The 22,035-nt window shown below is 37.4% G+C and overlaps 1 protein-coding gene and 1 long non-coding RNA gene across 7 annotated transcripts in view; both read left to right on the top strand.

The window, feature by feature from the left end:
* The window catches only part of VTI1A (vesicle transport through interaction with t-SNAREs 1A), a 268,623-nt gene that overhangs the window by 25,718 nt on the left and 220,870 nt on the right, over nucleotides 1-22,035 (top strand). The gene's annotated exons all lie outside the window — the stretch shown is intronic.
* On the top strand, nucleotides 1,093-17,991 carry LOC311439712. Its single transcript, XR_014694949.1, has 2 exons — nucleotides 1,093-1,260; nucleotides 16,062-17,991. It is a non-coding gene; the product is annotated as an uncharacterized lncRNA (long non-coding RNA).

Genomic DNA, 22,035 nt, shown 5'->3' on the forward strand with positions numbered 1-22,035 from the left:
TTAAGTTACATGTATCTTTTAACTTTATTTTCAAAGTTTTTTTTTTGAGCCTGTTATCATTGCCGTTTCATGTGCCACTGAAAGTAACGCTGCAATAAGAAAGATTTGCACTTAAGAGCTTTTCTCTGTGGTGTTCCTACTTAAATGACTGCAGCTGAGAGGGTTGTTTTTTCTTCTAATTCTTTTTATTTTTCATGTTCATCTGGTATCTTCTGAATCTCACTGTTACATCACCTGTTCATTCCTGACTTGCCAATGGTTCAGGGCTTGTAAGGGTAACTCCAGGGCAGTAAAACAGTAAAACTATTTTTAAAATGTTGGAGCGGTTTATTATTACAACAAACACGTGGCCTTGCCTTTAACCTGGATCAGGGTTGCTTTGTATGCAAAATATCTCTAACCTGCGTGTTTCTGGTCTCCTCGGTGGTGACGTGAAGCCAGTGTGTGTTGTCTGTTTGCCTCTTTCGGCAACCTCTGTGAGCCATGGTTAGGATCACGCTGTGCTGAGGTTAGCCACAGCTTTAGGTGTCAGGGCCTGGAGGGCACCAATAACCTTTCACAGCCCCGGGTAGCCTACCCCCAGGACCCCATTTCAACCCCAGGAAGGTCCTACTCATGGCCCAGGACCCCATTTCAACCCTGAGGCTATCAGTCCCTGCCCCAGCAATGCTGTAAGATGTCTGCAGCTCCCATGGCCCAGCCCTGCTCAGCTGTCGACCCATGCCCTGAAAAATTGCTGACCTGAACCTGTTGGTGCTGGGAGCCGCGCAGCTGGGCCAGGTGTCTCAAGTGACCTCTGAGTTCTCTGCCCTCTGTCTGAGTCCTAAAACTGCCTGTTCCAAACTGTTCGAGTAATGTTTTTATACCACACACCTAGGCTCGCCTACCAGGTGCCTGGGTGAGCAGTACGTGCTCTTTTGTGCACCAGCACTGGGGGCCTCTGGTGGGATTCCTTAGCTCTTACTTAGAGCACATGCTGAAAGATGGACTATCTTGCCCTGCTACCAGCATGGCAGTGATGACTTGAATCCTCAGAGCTGTGAGCAGAGATCCCACAGAATTCTGTAACCTGTCTCAGCTGTCCCCAATTTCACATTTCAGGCTCATGAGGAGCATGAGGAAGAAAATCTTGCTGTGCTTCACACTGTAATAGGTTTTTCTTCTGGCTTTTGGTGATTTCATGACTGAGATGAACTTCTCCATAATGTTCCTGCTGCTTCTTCTGGCGAGTCTTCCTTTATCACTATTGGAAAAGGACTGGTAGGTTGGAATTGCTCTGGTGGATATCTTGGGAAGTTGAACCCAGCTCTCAGGAGGGAGGGATTCAGAGTGCTTTGAATATTGGCTAAATATTGAAAACGGCTAAAGACGTGCCTGTGAGTCTCAGCAAGGATGATCCACCCTGTCCTTGCACCTTATTAAGTAAGTAAGCAGTAAGTTTGCAGATGACACCAAGTTAGGTGCGTGTGTCGATCTGCTTGAGGGTAGGAAAGCTCTGCAGGAGGATCTGGATAGGCTGCACCGATGGGCTGAGGTCAACTGCATGAAGTTCAACAAGGCCAAGTGCCGGGTCCTGCACCTGGGGCGCAATAACCCCAAGCAGAGCTACAGGCTGGGAGAGGAATGGTTGGAGAGCTGCCAGGCAGAGAAGGACCTGGGAGTGATGGTTGATAGTCGGCTGAATATGAGCCAGCAGTGTGCTCAGGTGGCCAAGAAGGCCAACGGCATCCTGGCTTGTATCAGGAACAGCGTGACCAGCAGGGCTAGGGAGGTGATCGTCCCCCTGTACTCGGCTCTGGTGAGGCCGCACCTCGAGTACTGTGTTCAGTTTTGGGCCCCTCGCTACAAGAAGGACATCGAGGTGCTTGAGCGGGTGCAGAGAAGGGCAACGAAGCTGGTGAGGGGCCTGGAGAACAAGTCCTACGAGGAGCGGCTGAGGGAGCTGGGCTTGTTCAGCCTGGAGAAGAGGAGGCTCAGGGGCGACCTTATCGCTCTCTATAGGTAACTCAAGGGAGGCTGTAGTGAGGTTGGGGTTGGTCTGTTCTCCCACGTGCCTGGTGACAGGACGAGGGGGAATGGGCTTAAGTTGAGCCAGGGGAGTTTTAGGTTAGATGTTAGGAAGAACTTCTTTACCGAAAGGGTTGTGAGGCATTGGAACAGGCTGCCCAGGGAAGTGGTGGAGTCACCATCCCTGGAAGTCTTCAAAAGACGTTTAGATGTAGAGCTTAGGGATATGGTTTAGTGGGGACTGCTAGCGTTAGGTCAGAGGTTGGACTCGATGATCTTGAGGTCTCTTCCAACCTAGAAATTCTGTGATTCTGTGATTATTGAATGCCCTGTACTCTGCGTGTGTGCATGTGAGACAGAGAAGTTAAGGAGAAGCTCGGATGTGGAGGTTGGTGTTAATTGCCTCGTGACACGGAGTTGTTGGAGTTAAAACTGTTGCTGCTGTGGCAGGGATTAGAACTTGATACATCTTACTAGTGGTGGAGGAAGTTACTACCAGTTTTTTTTTTTGTTTGTTTTTCCTTTGTTTTAAATGAGTTAAAGGATGTCTATGGTCACAATTGGCCCTCTGTGTTATAAAGAAAAACAAAACTACACCAACAGTTTCGGTGTTCTCTAAGTGCCTACAGAGGAAGTTAATGAAACTCAAAGTAATGGGAAGCTGGTGAAGGCATATAAAATTTAATAGATTTGGAAGGCTTCAGGTGTATTAAAAATAATTCTTTTCCAGAATAATTAACTACTCTAACTTGGTATTGAATCAATCAGCTAATTAATGCAGTCCTATTTTGTGTTGTGGAAACTTTGGTAGCTTATTAATGAACACCAGCCTTTTGAGCAGAAATATTTCTGCAGTTAGACTGACTTATATATTATGTATTACTTAAGGGTAGTTCACAAGATATTTTTCTGCTGTATAGTGTTTTCTTTTTGTAAGTTAGATGGACAGATTTGGGATGTACATCTGTGATATTGCATAATTGACAGAAAACCCTCTGGTATTTGACTGTCCATAGAACATGAAAGGTATACTCTACTTTGCAACAATCATATTCTGTCAGATGGTTGCATTGACTTTTTAAAGCAGTTGGAGAAAATTGATAAGACTTAATGTAAATGAAACTGTTATATTTGATATTTACCTTGTGTTACCTCCCTGTGATACTAAGCAGTTCCCAATCAGGCAGTAAGCATGCTTTGCGTGGGTCTTATTCCAAATCTTTCCCTGGGGAAATCAGGGAAAGTTGTGGGACGAAGCTCTTTCATGTGCTCTTTAACCACCACTGACTGAGTTTCCTGAGTTATCTAACTAGGTGGGTTCATTTAATCCACTTCCTTTATATTGTCTATAAATTGCTGCCTCGCATCAGCAGAACTGAATGTTTTGTTCTGAAAATTATATGCACCTTTCATTTCTAAACCGTTATTTGGGAACACAATTTTGAGATTCCCCATAACTCTGCAGGGTCTGGGCGGGATAACTACAGCGTACTTCTGGAAATTTCCATGCTGGTTCCTTATTTTTATTTAGCAGCTTTTCTGCTCAGTGTTATAATCCCAGCTCTCTTTTTCTTCCCTTAGGATAGTTGTTGTTGTTGTGTGTTTCCCTCTTAACAACATGTTTGTTTAAGTAAATATAAATGCAGTGAGTTTCCTGAAAGTTATTCATTGGGGAAATTGAAATGAAATTTTAAAATATCATTAGGAATGCAAACAATAAATTCTTTCATTTGCTGTAGGCGTCTTTAGGTTGGAATGACTAGAAAAGGTTCTGGTTAATTAGAAGTAATTTGTTAGAAACCTGAATCTTTCTTTTTTTTTTTTTTTATTTCCTAGATTAAAACTCAGTTCCCAGCTGGATGCTTATAAGTGCAGGAAATGTAATTGTGAGATGATTAATTGCAAAAAGATGGATAATTGGAGTTCATATTGTATGTCAAATATGGCTAAACCAAAAGGTTTTCTGTATCTTGAAAGAGATTGGCTGAAGTCTAGATTGCAGAATACTGAGCAAGGAGTGTTTTTAGAGATTAATAATCACAGATTGCTGCAAAAGGACTGGGTAGAGCCTGGCTGTGAAGAGCTATCCCCTCCCAGCCCTTTCCTATTACTTCAGTTTTTAATTAGTATGGTTTTGGTTTTGTCCTCGTGCCTTTATTGCTGTTATGTGAATTGGAGATTAGGAAGCAGAGTAAACATCATACATCTAACGCCAATGCATAGAGACAAAGATATCTCCTCCTCTCCACTAGGAGAGGCTCAGCCTACTGTAGGATAACAGCTGAACAGTCCTAGCAGACTTCTGAATTTGAGTCTCTTGTGTCATTCCCTTCCTAGTGTCTTGCCTCAAAATCAGCATGTTTTTTCTATAGATTGTTTTAATGTTTCTAACATTTGTTTTGAGCCCCTTTTTTGCCTTTTTTTTTTTTTTTTTAACTGTACTCTAATAATAATTTAAAAGGTGATGCATGCAGTATAAACTACATTTTGCTTTCATTATCCCTCACATACTTAGCAAAACACTGCCTGGTGTTTTAAATTACTTCTGCTTTACTTTAAAATGGGAACTCATGCTTGAATAGCCTATTGTTCTGTTAGCTACTACAATGCACTTCAAACCACACAGTGTTATTCTATTCACTGTATTTTGGGATCATATGAAATATTTGTTCCCCCCCACCCCCAGCCTATAACTTCCTATCTCAATAAGGAGTTTCTAACCCTTGGAAATACTGCTTTACAAATTCAGCTAATGACCCAAATACAGCTTGTTTGTTGTGTATGAGTTGTATTAAAATAACGCACTGTATGTGTATTGTCATTAATGATATGCTCATTTTGATAATGGAGCTGCAGTCTCTTAGTATGTAGTCCTTGGGGAGATGCTGCATTTTTTTAACTAAGTATTGTTCTGGCTCCTTTCCTTGATTGGCCCAGAAATAGCAATCAGCTGGGGAGCAGGATGACATGCCTCTTAGCGATCCCTTTTATCTTTGAGATGAGTATCAACATTGTATGCTTCCTAATGGAAGTGTAATTTAATGAAATCTATTGGGTAAACATACTTCAGATGTTCAAAGGAGGTGACAAAATTTTTGCTGGCAGCCAGGACCTGGCTGGTTTCCAGCTTGCCTTTAGCTGCTATGCATATAGCATTGAGAGAGGCACTTAAAATAGGAACACAAAGTGTTGTTTCTATTGTGTTTTGGGTTGTGGATTTTTTTTTTTCTCTGTTTTATTTTCCGTAGTTTTATTTTTGTGGTATTTGTACAAGTGCCCTCTGACATCTAGGCTTTCCCAGTAAAACACTGCATGAGGTCAGCTTTCCCCTCTCCCCCCCCCCAAACATAGATAACAGTGTTAAAATCAGGGGAGATCACCGGCACAAAACATGCTGCGTATTGGGGAAAAGGTTGAGGAGGGGGCTGAACTGAGGAATGCGGATTGCTCTGAGTCCGTAGTTCTGAGAAAGAGTAAGTTCCTCTGTAGGCTGATAAAATTAGGCATCCTGTTTTAGAGATTGCAGCAGAGCACTTTGGTTTCATCAGTAGTAATTGCTGATGCAGAACTGTCCTTTATTATGTTTTATAACAGATGGCTGGGAGTGGAAGGAAAGCTGCTCAGACTTCCACCTCCTCAGCTAGAAACAAGATTGTTAAAAGGAGACAGTTGTCCCTCTTACCATTGCTCCCTCCTCATTACAGAGCATGGTGCTTCCCCCCCTTCTGGTAGCAAACTTGGCAGAAAGTCTGGCAAGGTTTGACAGTGGCGTTGGCCCTTTGAGTCGTGCTCAACTGGAAAGCTGATGGATCTTATTGCTCAGGTCATAATGGCAGGGCAAGCTGTAGGAAAGTGAGAGGAAATACATTAATGTTTAGAGATGTTAGAAAGTAATCAATGCATATCTGAAACATGGATTTTACTTCTTTACATATGAGGTCTAAAGCAGGTAGTTTTTCTTTGAAGACTTCCACGGTGGACAGAACTTGGAGACAAAGAATGTGCCTCGGAGAAGGAAAGTGGCATCTGGTGCCCTTAGCTGTTCTTTCAGGCGTTTGTGGCCAAGTCAGAGCTTTTCGTTCTGACCCAATTTCTTTCCTGCTTGATCCCATAAGGAAAGCTCATTCCCAAGCCTACAATGTTTCTGTCCTGTGAATGTGGGACATGGCGTATTTGTACATCGTGGTTTTATTGCAGTGAGTTCTTTGGGCTGGTCGAAGTCATGGTCTGCCAACAGGGGGCTTGTTCCACAAGTTCCAACTTTGGGAACAAAGGCTAAACAATGGTCTTGTTTTTGTAGTTTTATTAGGTTTATGTTCCATCTGGGGACAGTAACTAAGGGTCAAAGTGAAATAAGATGTAAAATGGAGCAAAATGTATCTCTTTTTTTTTTTTGGTTGTTGTTTGTTTTTAAAAAGTGGAAGATTGAGAAGGCAACTTTAGGATATGTCAATATACCTGTTATATTAACTGTAGGCTACAATGATTATACAAAGCAAACTGTAATTGTATTGAACTGCCTTTACTCAAAGTGTCTTTGGTTCCTCAGCCAAACTGCTTATTACTGTAACGCTTCCTGCATTTTACAAACTTGCCCAAAGTTTGTGCAAGACCAGGTTATATACCCCTTTATGTGTCTGGGGATGCATATACAATATTATTCTATATATGGAATGCACTGATGCCAACTTGGCTTGTGGCAGCTGCGGGGTGGTTAAAACTATATATAATTTAAGACTATTTAATATATAAACACATTTTATTTAATTTTGTCTTTGCATTGCTTCTGGAGTATGTTGAGGAGAGGCAGGAAATAGATGAAATTACAGGCAGCAGCAACGTTTATGACTTTATTTTGTGAACCCAAAATAATTAGAAGGTTCAGCAAGCTTTGACTCAACAAAATGAATTCACCTATGATTCAGACAAAAATATTTTCAAATAAGGATGGCAAAAAATGTGGAATGTCCTGGTTTTGGATCTGCTTCTTTGAAACTATCTTTCATATGAAGTCTTCCTCTTTAAAGTGGAAGGTTTCTCTACTATTTCTGTGGACCAGTTAGCATTGTAAATCAGGATCTTAGTGATCACTTTAGTGAAAATATCTCAAAGTGATGTCTTAGTATCTTAATGTATAGTTTTTGTTCTCTGATGCTTTTAGGTACAAATAAATGCAGTGGTATAGCAAGTGGAGTGATCGTTTTGTATAACCTGGCTGGATGTGCATGCAACTTTTAAAATCAGTTTTCAGCAAAACCATGCTACCAGAGTATACCAAATCTGAAGTGCTGTGATTATACTTGTGTCTATTGCATGGTGAAATTAAGCTTGAAGGAAGCCAAGCATCGGATCTTTCAGTGTGGTTCTCCTTCACCTAATTATTAAGTGAGAGTCCAAGGGAAGGGAGCTACTGCTGTAGGTTGGTGAGACAACATTTATTAGCTTCCTATCTCTTCTTTGCATTTAGGGGAAGGTGCTGATTCAAAACTCTTTTCATCTTGATATTTTTCTGCATTTCTCTTTCACCAAGGACATAATTAGGTGCTAGTCTGCTTTAACTATCTCCTTTTCTTCATCTTACTCCTCCTGATCTGTTTCCCCCTTTGTCAGTCCATGCTGCAGCTGCTTCGTGCCCCAGTGCAGAAGACTGAGCTGCTTCTGAGGCTGTTATCAAAAGCTGCTTTCTCACTACGTCTGTAGGAAGATGCTAAAATGTTACCTCTGACTACAGCCATTGCCATCTTTGTCTTCTTTTTTCCCCATTGTCAAGCCACCGTTTGTAGCCTCTGTAAGCTTTTACCTGTGGAAGCTTAAAAGACATAGGTTGATATTTTTCAGAAAGGACCCTGAAGAAGTCAGTGCTCAATCCTCAATGGCTTCCAGAGCTGAGCAGCTTAGAACTCTCTTAAAAATCCTAGTCTTAAATCTTTTCAGGTGGGATTTTCAAATTTTTATGGGTAACCTGTAAAAGGAAGATACATTAAAACCCCAGGGAAGATGAATACTTCATTTTGTGGTTCAGGGGGACTTGTTTTTTTTAGATTATGTAAGTGCTTTTGAAATTTCATCCTTTGACAAGGTCTTGTCTCAAGAAACATGCTTCAGTCTTAGCAAGACAGCATTTGAACAGCTGTGAATTCAGAGTTACTTGCAATTTGGACAATGTCCCTTACATATTTTCTTTCCTATGAAGTTCCAGTATGGTTGAGCAACTAATATAGAGGCTTTTCAGGTCTGTGGACGTACCAGCTAAAGTAATAAAAATGGAAACTTGTAGCAGAGTTAATTCTGAAGTCATTGGAGGAAGGAGCAGAAGTGGCATGGAAGGTTTTGAAGTGTTGTAAGTTACAAAGAATGAGGAATTAATGAACTTCTAGAATTAATTTTCTAGACCTTACAGAAGTCTTTGCAAAGTGATGATTTTATGGGGCTTGATTCAAGATGACTCTGCAATTTCACAATCTGTTTGTCCTTACACAACTCTTACTGGGGGGGGGGGGGGTAAATCTTACTCCCTTTTTCTAAAAAGGGATAAATTTTCCTATTTTAACATGATGCAGGGTAGATTGATGAAAAGATTGAGGTGGAACTGGAATTATAGCCAACAGAAAGATACACTTTGAGAATTGTATAGAATATTGAAAACAGTATTATAGAGGTATTATATACTGGAGGTGGTCCCCTTAGTGAAGTATAGTTCTTGTCAAATTTTCCTATATCACGTTTGAAACCTCTATCAAACAATTCACGTAGTAGTTTGAGGGCAGTGGTATATCCCCAACAACCATAAGAACGGCTGCATTAGGTTGGACCAAAAAAATGTGTACTTTCATGTTCTTTGTGAGTAGGAGATCACTGGAGAAGACCGCAATGGTAAAGCGGATGTGTATTGATGCTGCTCGTACGCTGTCCCAGTCTTTCTCAATTGTGACTGAGATTCCTGAGTGAAGTGGTGTCTCCAACCTGGGGCTGTATCACTGGAATGAGAATTAGTTATCACAGTTGTGGCTTAGGAGTTACAGATCAGAGGAAGAAAATATGAGGAGAGCTTCTGCAGGCAGTGAGTCAGCTATGTTTTTTTCTTAATCTCAGAAAATGGTAAGAATAAGGAAGTGGGATGCAAATGGGTAAATGGTCTATTTCTCATTTTTCCATGAATATTTTGCTTGGAGATGGCTGTGTCTCTACTGCTCATTGCTCTAGGGGAGAGAAAGTGTGAGACCTGAACTGAAGTTAAGCCCTGTGGTGGCAAAAAGTGTCAGGGCCAGGCCTGAAGGTGAGAGAAAAGGGGTGATTTTGCCATGAGCAGCCTTATGCTTTTGAGCTGTTCCTGACTCCTTGTAGAGCTTGGAAAGGAGCAGGGGTAAAAACTGCGTAGAAACAGACATTGCAGCAAATGAGACTATGTTGGTTTGGTTCATATTAACAGATTCCTTCACTCGGTTTAATTTGTTTCGTCTTATGTCATCGGACACTATTATTTTGTGGGTAGAGGGATGTGTTTCTCTAGTACAGTTCACAGTAATACCTCCGGTTTAGTAATCAGGGCTCTGAAGTTAAATGGGGTTCTCTGTATTTATTTATTTATTTTTGTCTTAAAGCTATTATCTACTTAGATTTGAGCAGACGTTTGGAATTATACAACAGATGAGGATGTCTGTACCCAAAGAAAATCATTTTAGGAAATACTTCATTATGGTTGTAACTTGCACTTTTGTTTACTTGCAAATATCTGTGGGGTTTTTATATATATCACTTCAGGCTCAAAAATATTTCCTGTAGGGCTTCCATAAAGATGCTAAGAAGTGCAATTAATCATTTATCTGCTAGGTGTCAGCAAAGGTTCTCTTTAAGTTAAATAAATTAAAAATTGTATGCATTCACACAACAGATCTTGAGGCTGTGTGTCTCAAATCTGTTTAGAGGGTGAGAAGGAATTTCTAAGGATATATTCAGGGAAATAAATACTACTCAGTGTCTAGAAGATACAGCTGCACTTCATACCCTTCATTTAATTAATTCACTCCATTGCATTTTTCTTGATGTATGTAACTTTGAACCTCTCTTTAATTAAGCAAAATTAAAAAGTTTAGTGTGTTTGGAGAAGATTTCTATTCAGCAAATGTTCTTCAAAAAATTAAATTATTGTGGTGTGTGAGAGAGCGCTTTCTTGGACCAGGTCAACAAATAGGTAATAAAGAATAAGAAGAAATGATCAATTTTCACAGTGGCAGAAGCACATCAGTGGAGCCCCCACAGTTTCCCATTCTTGTTGTATTTGCAGATGATCTTAATACAAAGAGGAGCTAGTTGACAGTTACTGGTGATACTGAAATATGCAAGGTGGTAAAAGGGAAAGCTTAATGAATTGTTTCAGAAGTATCTTGGGGTACTACTAAGTGATTGAGTGTTGAATTTGGTGTTGGTAATTATAAAGTCATGCACTTGGGAGAAAAACAACTGTGACATTTTATTCACAAAGTAGAGAAGTGTTATGGTTTGGTTAAAAAAATATATGATATGAAGCCTGGAGTCAGTAGTTACCAGAAAAGCAAATCAGAATTAAGCAATGACTGGAAAAATAAGAGACTGAGAAATCATCCCTCTACTTGCATATGTGTATGACTTTAGTTCTGTGTGTGATTACTATTTGCTGTTCCCCCAAAGTGCAATAAAACTGGAAAATACTTCTTGTAATGAAAGCTCTGGAGCAACTCAATGCAAGTTCTTCAGCTAGGAAAAGAGGCACCTGGAAGGGATATGTAAATTAAAGAGAAGTATATAGAGAAATCACTGTTGTTCGTAATACACATCAGGTGTCATCAAATTAATTTATTGAATAAAATAAAAAGCAAGAGGGAGTTTTTCCACACAAGGTCTTATTAGACCTTGGAAGTCACTGCTGCAGAATATTGTAGAAGCCAGAAGATGACTTAGTTTGAAGAAATATTTGAAAATTCAAGGAAAAAATATCTTTGGGTTTCTTAAAATAATAAATAAATAAATAAATAAACATCAAAGTTGAGAACTGCCTGATAAGTAGACCATCACAAGGTGACAGAGTGAGTGAGGAGAGTATAACAAGTAGGTGTCATTTACTTTTACTGCTTCTATGGGCAGCTAATACTGGCTCTTACTGGATACTGCTCATTAGACCTGATGGACCTTTGATCTCAATTAGTATGGCCAATTGGCTCTATGTCCTGACCACGTGTGACATAGAGGAGGATGCCATCCCCTTTGTAGGTTTGCACCCAGGGGAGATATAAACAATGGATGTGTCTGGACTTTCTGGCTCTGGGAACAGAATTCTATAGCAAGCACGTGTTGCTTTATATGAGCTGATAAATGCATATATTTAGATTCATCCTGCACAGAAAATACATTAAACTACTTCTGTTCTGGAGTGATGACTGGTTCTAGAAATAGTATAACTTCAGTGGGTACAATGCTGCAAATAATTACTGTGAATACAAACAAATTTCATCTGTTTCCATGTTTCTGTTGTATTCACTGTGTAGGAACATTCTCAAGAAATGCTCTGTAAATGGAAGAATTTTAAAGTTGTTTTTTTTTTTTTTCATTTTCAGTTTATATGACCACTGAAAGGTAATGCAAATATTAGGCTGTACTTTTGTCATATATTTGTTATACATCAGTCATCCAGCTGGGGACCAGACTGTTACCATATGAATGTTGTTTTTAAAAAGTAGCACTTAAAATACATATAGCAAACAACTATCAAACTTCCAGGAAATGAAAAGTTTGTGTTGAAAGAATTCCTTAGATTTCTTTTTAACTTGATTGCACAAGTTTGAATAGAGAACCCCAATTAAAGAAAGAAATGCACATTTCTTAAGTGTTGTATAAAATCTCATTTGTTTACCATTAAATATTATGAACAAATTGAGAATTCATACTACCCATTGGGATAATTCTGTTCTTTTCCTGTATCTAAGTTGTTTGAAAGCTGTGTCAGAAGTACTACTTAATTTTTGTCTGAAGTAATATTTAGTCAACTATTGAGTGTAACAGTTCACTCAGACTGTTTTTTGTTTTGTTTTGTTTTTTAAGTATTACTATAGAACTGCATTGTAAACCTAATATCTTCCATTTAGCTCTTTTATTAATGAGAAACAGTGTTCTGCAATATTCCGGTGCTACTTGTAAGTCAGTAGAGTCCAAATCATTCTCTCAGGGTTTGTGGCCATGCTGCAGCAGGTGCTTCAAAGGCAGAAAGATGTCCTCTGCCCAAAGAACTTAAGTATCTGACCTTCACATCAGCTTGTTTTGTGAAGAAAAAAGCCACTTTGGAGATATCATTCTTATGCAAAAAACACAGTGTTTGGCTTGTTTTAAAACAAGCCAATATTTTATTTTCCAAAGTTATGCTCCTAATAATGATATAAAAAGTTAAAAACGAAGTACTTGATCTCTAGACATCAAGCCACGTTCCTCTGTTAATTGTTGTGTCAAAGAGCTTATTGATGCTACTGCATAGCTAGTGTTCATATAATCCATGCTCATTCATTAGGAAAATATGATAGGAATGCTGTCACTATGCAGTGAGAAAAGTTTGATATTTTCCCCAGATCAAGTCCCATTACAAAGAACTTTAGCCATTATAATTTGGAGAGGTATGTTTTTTAAAATTTTGTCATGGCAGAGAAGTCACTTTCTTGCATTCACTGTTCAGAAAGTAATGAACTGGTCAATCTCTTCTCATATCCCTTATCCACTTTTCCACCAAAAGATTTCTCTCTTATATGAGGGAAGACTTCCTTCTTATACGAGAAGACAATGACCACAGGAAGTATGTAGTTGAGCACTTGTATATATTGCATAACTTCTATCTAATACAGCAGATATATTCTTCCACTGTGCTTAATCTAAGGATGTATTAGGGCGGGATGTAAGATTTCTTTTTGAAATTCATGTCTTAATTGTAAACCACATAGGTATTGATTGAACAGCAAATAATCACTGTCACAAGAACAATTTCAAACCAATTATGATACCATGAAAAAATGTTGCACTGCCTTGTTAATGTCTTTTTAGTGTCACAGGAAGTAATGAAATCGTCATTTAAAATTGAATGAGTTTTACTTTTCTTTTTCTTTTTGCTAAGCAGAACTAAAATGAAGTAGGTATTTAACTGTGCAGGTATATTGCCTGTATATTTTTTTTGCTCTTTAGATACACAGTTCCCTTTCTAGACTTGTTCTCTGATGTGGCCTTGCAGAGATGATACTCTCTAATACAAGCAGGGGTGAGGGTTAGCATCACATCATTCTGCTGGCTATCATGGTAATTTCTGAAAATGTACATAGGATTTGGAGAGCAAAGGGAAATAATGAAATAGAGAAGGAGAGCATCTTACATTTACCCATACCCCTGTAAGATATGAAAAGTGATCATCAAGATTTGCTTAGGTTAATTGTAGTAGTATTCAATAAAAAACATCTTGATTGTGCTGCATTAGGTCTGAGGCGAAGATGCTGAGTATTTGTAACCGCTGTTGAACTCAAGACTCAAACCTATTTATCACCTAAATATATTTTGAAAAGTAAATTTGAAAGTGACAGGGCTATTCTGTATTTCGTGCAATGCCAGGTTTCACCATTTTTGTAGCTATTAATTATTTTACTAATGCCTTATATTTATACTATTTATATGCAAATTATTTAATTAAGATAGAGGTTGAGCTCTGGGCCCTTAGTGTTCTACTGCTCTTTCTTTTGTTCTGATTCCTCAAACTGAAACAATTCCAGGCAGTGAATGCATAGTCAAGGCCTTCTTTCATGCCCTGTACCAGAGGAATGGCATGTTTTGCATTTGTAAACCTGGAAATACAAGTTGGTGTGCCAGCTCCCTTACAGTGTGACATCTTTCTGTATAACCCAAAATGGGAAAATGAGAATCTTGAGTTCTGTTCTGAAGATTGAGGATGCTCTCCTGGGGCTAAATAGCTTATAGAAAATATTAATGCCCTTACTTAATGGAAGACTCCCTTTTCCATCCTCTTATAATGTCATCTATATCTTGAATGTGCTTTAAAATAACAACAACAACAAAAGAGTTGTTATCATACTGTGGTGAAGACTGGTTTTATTTCATGCGTGTGAAGCAAGAAGTCTCTTGACTATAGAAATTTTTTTTTAATAAAACATGGTAATGGCGCATCTGAAATTTATTTGAAGGTCTTAACAAGTTTGGAAGACGTTGCTGAAGATGCTTCAGATGATTGAAAAGGGGGTAAAAAAGAAAAACTGGTGAAGAGTCATAGAGAAAGGCAGATAATGATCTACAGTCCAAACTGGAGAAAACATAGAAGTGGAAAAAAAAATAATTCTGGGTTCTCTGAAGCATAACCAAGATGCTTTGTAAGAACAGTCTTTTATCTTTGAAGAGGGCACCCTGTTTATCAGGATTTCTGTTTTTTGAGATAATAGAAGACTGCTGAAGGACCAGCCTTACCATAGCATGACTCTTTGAGAGTCAACCAGGACACGTGGTATGTCATTCTATTTAAAGGTTGAGGAACCTATGCGGCCAGTACATAACCACTGAAATATGCTGAGTGAAGATTAGTAAATTGCCAACACTGAGGAGCACTTAAGCAAAGAGGCAGCAAATAACTTTTTAAAGAATTTTCTACTGCATTCAGCACACTGAATCAAACTCCAATGCAGATTTACATTGCCTTACCTTGTTCTTGTGATGAGTGGGATTAAATATTGGGCAAAAATCTTATGCAGCCAGTATAACAAGGACACAGGTTGACATAAAATTATTTGTTTGGAAAAAATCTTCCTTTTGCAAACATGCAGAAGTCAGATTATATAAATATGTATTTATATTTTTTTAGACTTCCTGAGGTTTTTAACTCTTCCCCTGCATTGAAATACCATAGAATATCATAGGGGTCATGTAGTCCTTTTTTTTTTTTTTTCTTTTAATAAGAAAATAACACTGCAAAAATTTCAATGCAAAAAATAGAGGTAGTTTTTTCCCTCACAACTAGTGAAACAATAGAGATATTGGACATTAAGTTCAATAATATTTTTGCAGGCAAAATTTTCTTGAACCATTTGTCTTTTTAATCTCCAATATACTTACACTTCGGATATATCAGTAGCAGAATTATTTTCTGTTTAAAGATTCACTGGGAAGTCTTAAAGTGAGGGAAGGAGGATGTTTTGAATTAGATTCGGACCCATGGAATCACTATGTACATAACTTAGATAATGCAATGACCCCACACAAATTAACTTAAATATGTGGCTGCTTGCAGGTTTACTTTTCTAATATTATGTATTTACAGAGAGTGTATTAGAAAAGCTTTTTCTATGAATTTTGACGAGATCTTTCAAGTACCTTTCAGGTATCCTTCAAGCAGACAAAAGATTTTTTTAACCTGATTTTGTACACTCTTTCAATCATCTTAGTTATTGGTGGTATTTGTTTTTCATCCAAGTGGTCATTTTTTTTTAGAATATTTTATCTCCATGAACACTCAATTTTGCATTATTATTTCATGTTGCTTTTTTGTCATCATAATATTTTCCTAATGGAAACCTTAGGAATCTTGGAGACAGAATTGAAGGTTCCTTTTTTGGCAGAGAAGGAGCTGGGAAATCAGTGAACAAGCTGAGTTGTTTTTATTTATTTTCTTTTTTTTTTTTTTTAAAAAAAAAAGAAAAGGAAAGAATATTGAAAACAGCAGAGAAAAGAAAAAATTTAGACAAACTTCATTCTAATTAGCTTGCAGATGAAAGTTACTTTTTTAAGTGCTATAATCCATAAAAGAGAAACAACTCCTAGTTCAAATGGTGAGGTCTGTAGAGTACTACCAAGTTTCAGAGGGAAAGTGTTTTCAAGGTCTTTTCATGAATGGTGTGTTATGGAATGGGGTCACTCAAAAAGGAATAATTACAGAGTGATCAGAAGATTTCTTTGAAAAGATTGTGCTAGACCTTCTGTGTGGTTTGTGGAAGAACAGAAATCAGTTTTTCTCCTAGGGTGGGCTAACAAAATGTATTGTGTTTTTGCAGCTACTTCTATCTTTGCCCCAGAAGATGCACGCATCACCTCACGGTGCACTCAGCCTCTTGAAGGTCATTGCCTAGAAACCAGATCTTGGAGTTGTTAGAAGTACAACATGCTGCTGCACTGTTTGACCAATTGCAAAAGTTTAGTTTTGAACTCTAATGAGTCTTTGCTCATCTCATTTCATAGCACTACCAGTTGTTAATTAATTCATCTTTGATTGTACTTCTATATGTGCTTTTATAAACTTGTATTATTTTGTATTGTATTTTATTTGTACTCAGTCTGTTCTTTGTTTCAGAGCATAGAGTTACCATAAAGAATTAATTTGAGGAATACTTTTTCCCCCTTTGCATAGTGTTCATACTGAGGATCTGTGATCAACAGTAATTCTTATTCATTTGGAATATAGTAATTTGTTCCTGTCAGCGCAGGGGCTGGTTTGTTGTTTCAAATTGCTGACTTCTGTTTTTGTTGGCGTGCTCCCCAATACAAATTGAACATCTAACAAAAATCTATTTGTATGACAGTTAAGTCTAGATAGGTGCTCTGTGTTGCCTAACAGTACAATTTGGGGTCCCCAAGATAAAAGTTGACTGAATGCCAAGATTTTAGCAGCGCTTGTATGTGCAGATAACAGAGGTAATCCATATTCTTCAGGTCTGTAAATCAAACAAAGAAGAAATGTGTATGCACACCGTTCTCTTTGAGATAGTGGGCTGGCATTTTCTTCTTAATAACAATGGGGAATATCTAACCTCTGAGAACAATGGAAAGCAGACACAAGGGATGTTTCTATGTAAAATTAGACAGATTAGAAGATTCTTAGAAAAATATAGAATGCTTCTCTCTACCCTTAACAGATACTGTCCAATAAATTATTCAGTGGATCTGGCTTATGTCTCTTTTTGGCAATTTGTGCTCTTAGGGAATTTTATTTGTTTTACAACCTAATTAAGATTATTATAGATCTGAAAGTTGATCCATAATAAAATACTACAGTGGAATAGGAAATCCAGCCACTAGGTCTTGGGTGTATTTTTCAGGTTGATACAGACCAACGTGAACTCTTTAGTGGCCATCTGTGGAATTGTCATTTAGGAAAACACATTGGTTTCTAATGACCTTCTGCAAAGATTTTTCTGGGATAAAATCACATAATAAAATATTATTTTTCTGATGAGGTTGCTATATCAATAATGTGAAATCCAAACTAAGAATCTTAGTGGCATCCCAACCATCTTTGGTGGTTTTTAAGGTGCAATAACTGCTTTTCATCCTCAGCCAGCTATATGCAACTATGCATCCCATTTTTGCTTTTTAGCTTTGGAATCTCCTACATTTCGGAGTTAAGACTTGGGTGTTGCTCTTCTGGTTAACTGTAGGACAAGTTTTTCCCAGGTTGACAGCCATTCAAGCCATGAATTTAGTCTTGAAAACTTCTCGTTAGTCACAATGTGTTACTCCAAGGACTTCTTTATGGGCAATTGGTTTAAACTTGGAAATTCTCAGGATATCTTTGACTATGAAATCACTTTTTTTTATAGACAAATGTGTTAGTTTATTTCTTATCAACTTACTTACAAGTATCTCTTGAAAGACCTTAGTTCCTGCTTGTTTCTCTCAACTCTGTAGATTTATTAATTTGATTCAAATGCTGTGATCATGCAATTTTTATGCCTTGCAAAATCTAAGTAAATAAAAAAAAAAAAGCATACATCATACATGTTCATCATACAGTGTATCCAAGATCAGATGTGACTATGTTTTGCGTTTTTTCCTCAGTCTTTCAGAATGGAATATATCTTACCTGTTGAATTCTTTCTTTGAATTGGAATTTCTATTTTTGCAGAAAAAATGTAACAAAATACTTCCAACAGGCAAACTGATGTTCAGTAAATTTTAAAATAAAAGTATGCCGATAGATTTTCATAATTCTGCTGCCAGTAAATGGTCTGTTGTGGTCCGTCATCAATTCTTGTAATGTTTTATGTCATACATTGTCAGATATACATATCTCAGCTTAATGGGGAAAAATAGTGAAAGATGTCATCTAACAGTCACCTAAGCTTTTTCCATGGGGCCACTACTTCAGATATTTATTTATTTATTAATCTTGTGATCCTGTTTTTAAAGATTGCTATTCTATAGAACCATGAAGTCACCTGTGATAGGTGTAGGTACTGTAGTTTAGAGTCCAGTGACAACACATAAATGACAGGGAATGGCAAAAGGAGTGGTGGTAAAGGACACACAAGATGATGTTTCATCGCACTTTGATGCAGAGAAGTATGATTGCACTGGAGAAAACATGACAAATTGGGGGAAGAAGTTACAAACTGTAAAAGGTGTAAGACTGATGAATGATAGAAGAGAAAGAATGTTGGGTACATCACCTGAGAGTTTAATAGAAGCGCTTATCATTCTCTGTATCTTTGTGTGAGTTTAGAAGATGAAATTTTGACCTGAAATTTTAAAATAAATTTGGACCTGTCCCTGAATGCTTAGGAATCAAAAATGTAGATGTGTTACGTGCTTTTTTTTTTTTTTTTTTTCTTCCATTTCTTCCATTCTTTCTGTGTTAGGTTTACATGTCTGGTTCAGGAATTGGAGTTGGAAATACAATGTTTGCCATATGCTACCTAACTTTGTTTTTCTTTGTATCAGATCATCTTTATTTGATGCTAACAGCTTTGTTATACTAGAAGATTCAAAATTGTACCACACAGGAACAGCTGGTGGGGTGGAGGGACAGATGTTTGGTCAAATGGTATTGGGACTTTCTTGCAGTTCAAAGGAGTTAAGCAGATATATAGTATGACTGTAGAGTATAGTTCTGTTTTCTAATCTGTGTGACTTGAATATTTGCAATAGTTTATTACGAGACTGGGAGAGCAAATGACCTGTATGAGTATGAACTGGGAATTGATTCATTCGATAATCTTTCTCTTATATTCAATAATCTTTCTCTTATTGTGGAATTTACCCTATAACATAGTTTCAGAACCTCTGAATTAAATTCTTATAGCCAAGATGTGCCCAAACGAAGAGAAGTTAAAGCATTGATATATAAATTAATTGCTTTTCGTATTTGAAATGTTACCTTCTTTCTTTGGAGCTTCACTTCAGTTTTGTTCAAGCGAAAATTAAGAGAGCTTTGGAATTTGATCTTTGCCCTAATATTGAGATCTGAAAGTCTTTAATCTGATGCATGTTCAGTTGCTATATAAATAAAAGAAGTATTCTGTGTTAAGCATCAACCATCAAGATTTATTAAGTATGAGGATCTAGATGTACTTTACACTCAGGAAATCCCTGAACTGCTGATCATCAGGAACTGGCAGCAACTACTGAAGTGCCATACCTGCTCTGTTCCTTAAGATTTCCCCTTGTTTTCCATTAATGACCACTATAGGAGGTAGTACAAGTTCTGGATTAATTGAAGCTCTGACTGATATAGCAGTCTTTATGCAGTCTATACTCCCTGTAAAGAGAGGTTTTCCTTAAGGTTCACACTGCATTGTCTTGACAGTGAAAATCCAGGCAGCTACAAACAAGATCAATAGAAATGTGTAAGCGTTGTTGGTGACAACATAGGAACAGGGACAAAACAGAACTACTCACTGAATTTTTTGAGTTTGGACATCAATATTTACTGGGAAATGAGCTACTGCCAGTATCAGTGTTTCTCATTATTCTTTTTGTTCTATGTTAGTCCACTCAGAAGCAGAATTTCTGACTATGGTACAGGTAAAGGAAAAAATAACAAGTTAGCTGAAGCCTGTCTGTCAGAAAGATGCTTTAAATGCCAAATATTTTGTAAATAACAGTGTTTTGTGTAAATATACCATCTTTCAGCTATGCTGTGTTGAATGGCTTAAGGCTTCGGATCTGAAGAAATAAAGCAAGTATGGCTGGAGTTTGCACTGGCATTTTTGATATAGATACGTGCATCATAGTAATATTTTTTCATCCATTTTGTGCACTTCAAGAAATGAATATTGGTAATAACAAGTGTTTTGACTGAATGTGGGAGACTGCGGAGCACAAATAAAGAGGCAGTATAAAAAGGAGGAGGACTTCAGTTAGATATATTATAGGTAGTGGATTAGTTACTGACTTTTATCTCGGGTAGTGTAAAGCAAGAACTGCTAATCATCACTTGTGATAAAACTCAAAAATGCCATGTTTGAACATTGGGCTAGTATTTTATCATATTAACTATTGATTTAACACAGCATGAAACAACTGGTTCTGTCCCAGTAGTGCTTGGTGGGGAGCAGTGAAGGTGCAGATTTACTCCTCCTTCAATCTGCTGCAAACATCAAAGCCTAATTGTGACCGCTTAACTACTAAAATTATTAAGCTCAGACTTTTTTTTTCTTTTTCAAACAAGGCAGTGTGTCTGTGTGTAAGTACTAGAAGGAAGAAAAGGAATCCTGGCTAAATCATGTCAGCGCAAAAATAGGTAGGTCAGGAAACATGGAAAGTAGGATTCAAAATCAATTTTGACTGAGCCATGTTATACACAAATTATTTCTAATTTTCCTTTTTAGTAATCTATAGTTTGAGCAAATGTACTCATGGTCCAAAATACTTGTACTGAAATACACAAAATACGCAACATGTAGGTGTATCAGTATGCAAGCCACCTTAATTATGCTGTTTTTCTATTTTATTATTCTTTGCATCAAGCGTTATTTTATTTCATATTTAATGGTGAAGTCAGAAATTAAACTCTGCTACTCTTATTGATTTTTTTTTTTTTGAGATTCATTATGATTGACACTAGGATGTCAGCAGAATTTTTTTCATTTCATATATTAGTTTCAGGAATTATACATGTGTATACTGGTATACATTTATGGGTTGAAAGATATCTTAGAGAGAGCATATGCTCAGTAAAAAAGGACAGTGCCTAAAAATAGCTTTTTGTGCAATAAAAAGTATTTTTGGAAAGGCCAACTTAAGTTTCTTAGGTTTAAAATAGATCCCATCAGAGTGGCACAAATTTAGGTGGGACAATTCAGCTGCCTTGGAAGCAGTTCATTCATCTGTCTTGCCCTCATTCCAAGTGTACGAGTCTATGTGGTTTCCTTTTGTTTTTGTTTTTTTACTTTTGAGTTCACAGTGGACAAAATACATACTTTATTAATAGAACTGAGCTCTGTAGCAAAATTATACTTTAAAATGGAAAGCCTAAAAGCATAAAACATACCAGCTGTCAGAGGCTTTACCCACTGCTAGATATCCAAGGGGTGCGGGAGTGGAGAATGATGGCATTCAGGAATGGCAACTTCCACAGCCCCATTACAGGTTTTCTTTGCAGTTGCCAGGCTCTTTTGTATCTGACCAGAAAGTGCAGGTACAGGCTAGCAAAGCCAATGAAGAACCAAAAGTAATACTTGAATACTTCTTCTTGGAAAAGAAGGGAACTGGTGGGAAGTACCAGCAGATGTCCTATTACTGTTGGCAACAGGAACATAGGTTCCAAGTGTTTCATGTTTTGCTTTATCTGAGATGTTTGTCATGCTTTATCATTTGTTGGATAAATGATTCAATGAAATTGCATGGTGACAAGTATTTAAAAAAAAAAAAAAAAAAGCTTGTAGTAAAATAAAACGAAAACATTAATATACTATTTTTGTCTTTATGAGGAAGATATGAGTTAAGATGACCAATGAAGATTTCATTAAAACAACCCCCCCCAAAAAAAACAAAAAACAAACAAAAAAAAAAAAAAAAAAAAAAAAAAAACAAAAAAAACCAAAACAAACATCATACTTACTTTTCCCTAAAAGGTAATTTTGCAATGAAACTTGTAGCTATTTACATGCACACTTGTATATACATACACCAGTTTTAAGGGCAAAGGTCTGCTAAAGAGACTCAAAACAGGCTTATTTTTGCAGCCTAGTTTTGTTGGTCTTTGTATTGGAGTTATTCGTATTTATAGAGAACTCTGGAGAAGAATAGCAG

The sequence above is a fragment of the Aythya ferina genome (genome assembly GCF_964211825.1).
Source record: "Aythya ferina genome assembly, chromosome: 7".
NCBI lineage: Eukaryota > Metazoa > Chordata > Aves > Anseriformes > Anatidae > Aythya > Aythya ferina.